Raw genomic sequence first — 6,412 nt, 5'->3', positions numbered from 1 at the left:
CCTCGCTGCACCACCGGGCCGCCGCGCCGCCCCGCCGCCTCGCCGCGGCCGCCGCCTCTCCGCCGTTCCTCCTCCTCCGGCCGGCCTCGCCTCTCCTTCCTCCTCGCCGGAGCAAACCGACATCGCCGGAGCCACCTCGGGAGGCGTGCGATCCAGATCTGGATCGGGGTGAACAGTAAACCCTAGGTGGTGAAATTTTCTCTAAGTCCCTAAATTTTCAGTCCATGTGCTCATGTTCGAGGCCTCGTAACTTTGCATCCGTAGCTCCGATTCATGCATATAGCATATCAAAATGTTCGTATCTGAGAGTACATCATTTTATTCCATTGCATCATTTTCAGATCTGCTACTCCATCTTAGACATTTGTCATTTTTGCCATGATTAATGGGTGCATGATATGACCTGATACTCTACATATGTTTTGTTAAGGGTTTTGTCATCTTTCGAGAGGTGCAACCCATGTATTTTTGTGATGTGTGTGGTGCCTAGTGCAAGCTTGAAAAGTGAGGCACTTGGTAATTCTGTTTCCAGGGACTTGGTAATTTCACAAAGTCCTGGGATTGTTTATCTCATGATGCCATATGTTCATGTTGTTTCCTAGTGATCCGTGCCTCTTTTGAGGATGATCAGTAAAGGAGTTTTGTTAATATTGTAGTGCTCTATCCATCAATGCCTTTGTTTGCAATTATGGAGCACCCTAGCTTGAGTCAATCGAGCTCTATTTTTGCTTCGTTGTGAATCTGGGCAGATCGTCAACTTGTTTGCGATTTTGCCGGAGATGTTGTAGTTGATCCTTGCATGCTATGCTATTTTTCTTGCCATGTCTAGCTTGAATTTTGTGCATTATTAATGGATGTATGCTTGCCTTGCCATGACTTGCACCGTAGTGAGTGCATCGAGCTCATAAACATGCCTACTTGAGTTATATTTCAGCATGTGCCAGTTTTCACCAAGTCTGAAAACTGATTATGTTTTTGCTATGTTCATGTTCTTGTTAGTATATTTTCTGATCCCTTTTGGCTCAAGGTCACTAAGGGACTTTTGTTAAGCTATTTGAGTAGCTCCATGCCATGTATTACTTTGTCATGTTCAGGTCCTGTAGCATGTTGTTTTGTTGCTCCGAAGAGTGCTACTTCGTCTGAAATTCCAGACAAGTGTTAATTTCACTAAGTCTGAGATCTGTTTACCATTTGCGTTTTTGCCATGCTTGTTTGAACCTGTTAATGGATGAATTGGCCGTAGCTCAGTGCTAGACTTTTGTTAAGAATCTTGAATGCTTCCCTGCCATGTATTTTGTTGTCTTGTTTGAGTGCTGTAGCATGTTCATCTCATTGCATTTAGATGCCTACTTGCTGTAAATCGCAGACCGGTGTCATATTTGAATCGCTTGCCATTTCCAAACCGTAACTCCGATTCCGGCGTTCTTTATATCGTTTTCAAGCGATTTCATCTCATCTTTCCAGTGGCACACTTGGAATTCCAAGTTGAGGCCAGGTTCATGCATTTCCTGTCATATCTTGCATTATGCATCCCGCATCGCATCCCGCATAGCATACCATCTTTGCATCGTGTTGTTTGAGTCTTGCACGTGGTTGATTGTATCCTTGTTGCTTGTTTGTCTTGTTTGGGTAGAGCCGGGAGACGAGTTCACTAATGAGGAGCCCGTTGAGTTTGCTTTCGAGGATCCAGTCAACTCTGACAGCTTTGCAGGCAAGATGATCATACCATCGAAATCACTACTATCTTTGCTATGCTAGTTTGCTCGCTTTTTTGCTATGCCAATGCTACGATGCCTACCACTTGCTTGTCAGCCTCCCAAATTGCCATGTTAAACCTCTAAACCACCATGTCCTAGCAAACCGTTGATTGGCTATGTTACCGCTTTGCTCAGCCCTTCTTATAGCGTTGCTAGTTGCAGGTGAAGATTGAAGGCCGTTCCTTGTTGGAACATTTATTTACTTGTTGGGATATCATCATATTATCTTGTTATCTTAATGCATCTATATACTTGGTAAAGGGTGGAAGGCTCGGCCTCTCGCCTAGTGTTTTGTTCCACTCTTGCCGCCCTAGTTTCCGTCATATCGGTGTTATGTTCCCGGATTTTGCGTTCCTTACGCGGTTGGGTTATAATGGGAACCCCTTGATAGTTCGCCTTGATTAAAGCTTTTCCAGCAATGCCCAACCTTGGTTTTAGCATTTGCCACCTAGCCTTTTTCCTTCCCTTGGGTTCTGCAGACTCAAGGGTCATCATTATTTTAACCCCCCGGGCCAGTGCTCCTCAGAGTGTTGGTCCAAACTGTCAGCCGCCGGTGGCTACCAGGGGCAACTCTGGGCTGGCCTACCGGAAGTTTAGACAATCTGAGTGTGCCCTGAGAACGAGATATGTGCAGCTCCTATCGGGATTTGTCGGCACATTCGGGTGGTGTTGCTGGTCTTTTTTTAACCTGTCGAAGTGTCTTGAATTACCAAGATACCGAGTCTGATCGGAACGTCTTGGGAGGAGGTCTATTCCTTCGTTGACCGTGAGAGCTTGTCATGGGCTAAGTTGGGACTCCCCTGCAGGGATTGAACTTTGGAAAGCCATGCCCGCGGTTATGGGCAGATGGGAATTTGTTAATGTCCGGTTGTAGATAACTTGAACCTTAATTTAATTGAAATGAATCAACCGTGTGTGTTACCGTGATTGCCTCTTCTCGGCGGAGTCCAGAAAGTGGACACGGTGTTGGAGTAATGTTTGCGCAGGTTGCTCTCTAGTTTCTCGCTCGCACTTTTGCCTCCTCTCCTTGCTCTCTTTTGCGAATAAGTTAGCCACCATATATGCTAGTCGCTTGCTGCAGCTCCACATATATTTGCCTTACCCCTACCTATAAGCTTAAATAGTCTTGATCGCGAGGGTGCGAGATTGCTGAGTCCCTGTGGCTCACATATTACTACTACACCAGATGCAGGTCCAGGTGATTCCGCTCCAGGTGACGCGTTCGAGCTCAAGTGGGAGTTCGACGAGGACTCTCAGCGTTACTATGTTTCCTTTCCTGATGATCAGTAGTGGTGCCCTGTTGGGGGTGATCGGGACCATGTCGCTTGTTGGGTTATCTTTCATTTTGGTGCCGTAGTCGGGCCATGAGTGTTTGGATGATGTATGTTATTTATGTACCTGATTGACGTGGCGAGTGTAAGCCAACTATGTTATCCCTTTTATTATATATATATTACATGGGATGTTTGTGATGATTACCTGACTTGCGACATATGCCTTCAATGCGATTATGCCTCTAAGTCGTGCCTCAACACGTGGGAGATATAGTCGCATCGAGGGTGTTACAAGAAGAAGGCCCCACCGCCGCCTAGGCCGAGCGGGCTTTGCTCAGCGACCTGCGCTGGCGGCGGCGAGGACTGGTTGAGGAGGGAGGAGTGGCAGATCCGGGCTCCCCCCGGCCGCCCGACGACACGAGGAGAGGAGACCAGGGCTCCTACCGCCCACCTATCTACCGGAAATCCCTTTACAAGATTATAGAAGGAAACAACCTAGCTAGTCGCCAATTTGCAGCCTCCTCCTGAATCCTGTTATCTATTGACCATGTACACACGTTATGCCATGAAGATGGAAAACGTTAGTTATATCTTTTGTGTTCCCATGACTAGTGGACATGATGTTGATAAGTGTTAATGAAGTTTGAAGAAAGAAACATGTAGAGCAGCAGGAAAATCACAGAAAAGATGCGGCATGAGGCAGCAGTATCTTTTTGTTTTGTTCTTGATTTGACGAAAAAGGGTTCCCCCGCTTTATATTACAAAGAAACCAACCGATACAACCAACGATAGGTGCTGGGGCGGAAGCAGCACAGACACGCCCAAAAGAACCAAAAGAGAAAAAAACAAAAGAAAAAATGCCTAAAACGGCGGATCGACAGAAAAACGAAGAAGCCTCGCAACCACTGCGCCCACCGAAAATCTCCCACCGAGCTATAAAGTCCGACGCGCTGGTACCAATCAACACCTCCAAGAAGGGACGCGACGATGACGACGTTGTTGTCAAGGGTTTCCCCCGGCACGCGATGAGGTGAGAGGAAGGGTATCCCTCGATGCCCTCCAGGAAGGTCCGGTGGCACCCTTAGGCGCCACCACGTCGGTGTCGGTAAAGCCGACCTCGATTTCTCCCGATCCCGACCTTCACCTCGGGCGCTCTGGAGCTCGCCACCAAACCGACCACCACCCTGCGCCAACATGGTCTTGAAACTTCCACGCCGTCTCACCCATGGCACCACGAAGAAAGGTCTGCACGTCGAAGACGAGGAGCCGGGACTAGAGGCAGCAACACCGCCAGCACACGGGAGGGCTCAACCTCCAGCATTGACGGTAGCCGACCGAACGCAATAGCAGGAGCATACCAGGCCCATGGGCCCACAGGCCCGGCCGGGCCCTCATAGGCCCGTAAAGCTCCGGCCTTCGCGCTGCAACAAGCACGCCGTCGGCATTGCCGCCCCCGGTCGGAGCTGCTCCTCCCCATCGCGTAGAAGACAACACAGCCGCGCCGAGGCCCGGCCCGCTAGGACCCATATGGGGCCGCAGGGTCCAGATCTGCGCCGAGGACGCGCCGCCGACCACCCCGGCCACCAAGCTGCCTCGCCGCCAAGGAGCTCCGCCACCACCTCACCCGTCGCCAACCACCGCCGTTGGATCGACGGACTGCAACCAAACCGAGGAGCACCGCCGCCGTCCCCTGCCCCGGGAAGAGGAAAATAGCGCGCGGGGATAAGAGGTCCCGCCGCCGCCAGCACCACCCGGACCAGCGGCGGCGGCAGGGGAGGAAAGAGGAGTGGGCTGCCGAGGGGAAAAAGGAGGCGCGCCTCCCCGGCCACCTCCCGGGGAGGCGGTGCAAGGGGAAGATCCGGAAGGGGGAGGGAGGGGCGGGGCCGGGCCCGGGAGACCGATGGATTGCGGCGGCGCGGGGCGGAGGACAGCCGGCCTTTGTTCTTGATTTCATTGGAGACATGCAGAACTTGGAATTGTAAGATGGATGTCCTCAAATGTGAGCTGATTTCATTGAACTATGTTTTTTTAAATGGAGGCAAAAGCTTTGCCTCATTCATTAAATAAAATAGAAAAGAGTTTGTTACAAGTCACCCAATTACACGGCATGCGGATTATTCTCGCAAAATTAAAGACCCTACCTTTTTTGCACCGGCGACGATGCAAAGGTTGGCCTTAGTAGAGATGGAGGAGAGCAAGATTGTCGGCGGAGTGCTCTTATGTTTGAAAACTCTTGTGTTATGCTCGTTCCAAATTGTTCATGACACGAGCATGGTAAGGGATGCCTTGGCTTGTCGGTTTGGCGTGCCGTCGGCGCAAGTACTCGTTCACCAATCTTTAACCGAGTCAAAGAAGGGCCAAGCGGAAGTGTCTAGCCCGAGAATGAGGAATTTCTCGATGACCAATGACCAAAGCCTTTGAGTATAGCGGCATTTGTAGAAGAGGTGAGGTCCGCATTCTTGCACCCTCTTGCAAAGAGGGCAAAGATCACAATTTGGCCATCCACGCTTTGCCAACCTATCGGCGGTCCAAATTCTATCTTGGAGCAGCAACCAAGCAAAGAATTTGATTTTTGAAGGTGCCCAAGCCTTCCAAACCATCTTATCCATGTGGGAGAGGACCATCCCTAGGTATTGCGCCTTGTATGCGGAGGCCGCCGAGTATTGCCCACTTGCCGTATGTTTCCAAAGGATCACTGAACTAATGTTATCCATGTTGTGCAGTAGTCAAGAATCTGTAAGATATGTCTGGATCTTCTCCCTCATACATAATTGTGAATTACATTCGCCAGATCATAATAGTTGGTAAACAATAAAATCTTCACCATTGTTTTCTCAGATAAATATAGCAGCCCTGAGCCCCTGAGGATGAATTGTGCACGTGTGTGGTGTCATTTGACTCCGAGATTTGCATCTCCAGACCGGCCAAATCGCCAGGAGGTCGCACTGTGCCCACCGGTCACCGTGACGATGTGATTATAGAAGGTACGTTTCCTATTTGTTATGAACCTTTTTATGCATTTTAAGTGTTTACTGATAATATTTCATATATGCATATTGGAAATTTTAATGCCCTAACGCTCACACACGCTTTGGATGATTGACATCGAGCCTTGGTGTGTACACAATCTGCAAAAAATTCGTCGCGCTTTTGATTACCTGGCTTGAACTATTTTTCAGTTTGTTCCCTACTTAAGGTATTGTAGCAACTTTTAGTAAGACAAGTGTCACTTATTACTAAAGCGTTAAGCAATGCCGTGTATTTTTGAGAAAAGTCAAGTAATGTTTTTTTTTTGAGGGTGTCAAGTAATGTTGTTGATCTGTGATTCTTCTTAGGTAGGAAGACGATACGATGACACATAACAACTACGACCTCTTATCT

Source organism: Triticum dicoccoides, chromosome 7A, assembly GCF_002162155.2.
Source record: "Triticum dicoccoides isolate Atlit2015 ecotype Zavitan chromosome 7A, WEW_v2.0, whole genome shotgun sequence".
Classification (NCBI taxonomy): domain Eukaryota; kingdom Viridiplantae; phylum Streptophyta; class Magnoliopsida; order Poales; family Poaceae; genus Triticum; species Triticum dicoccoides.
This window is presented reverse-complemented; position numbering follows the sequence as displayed.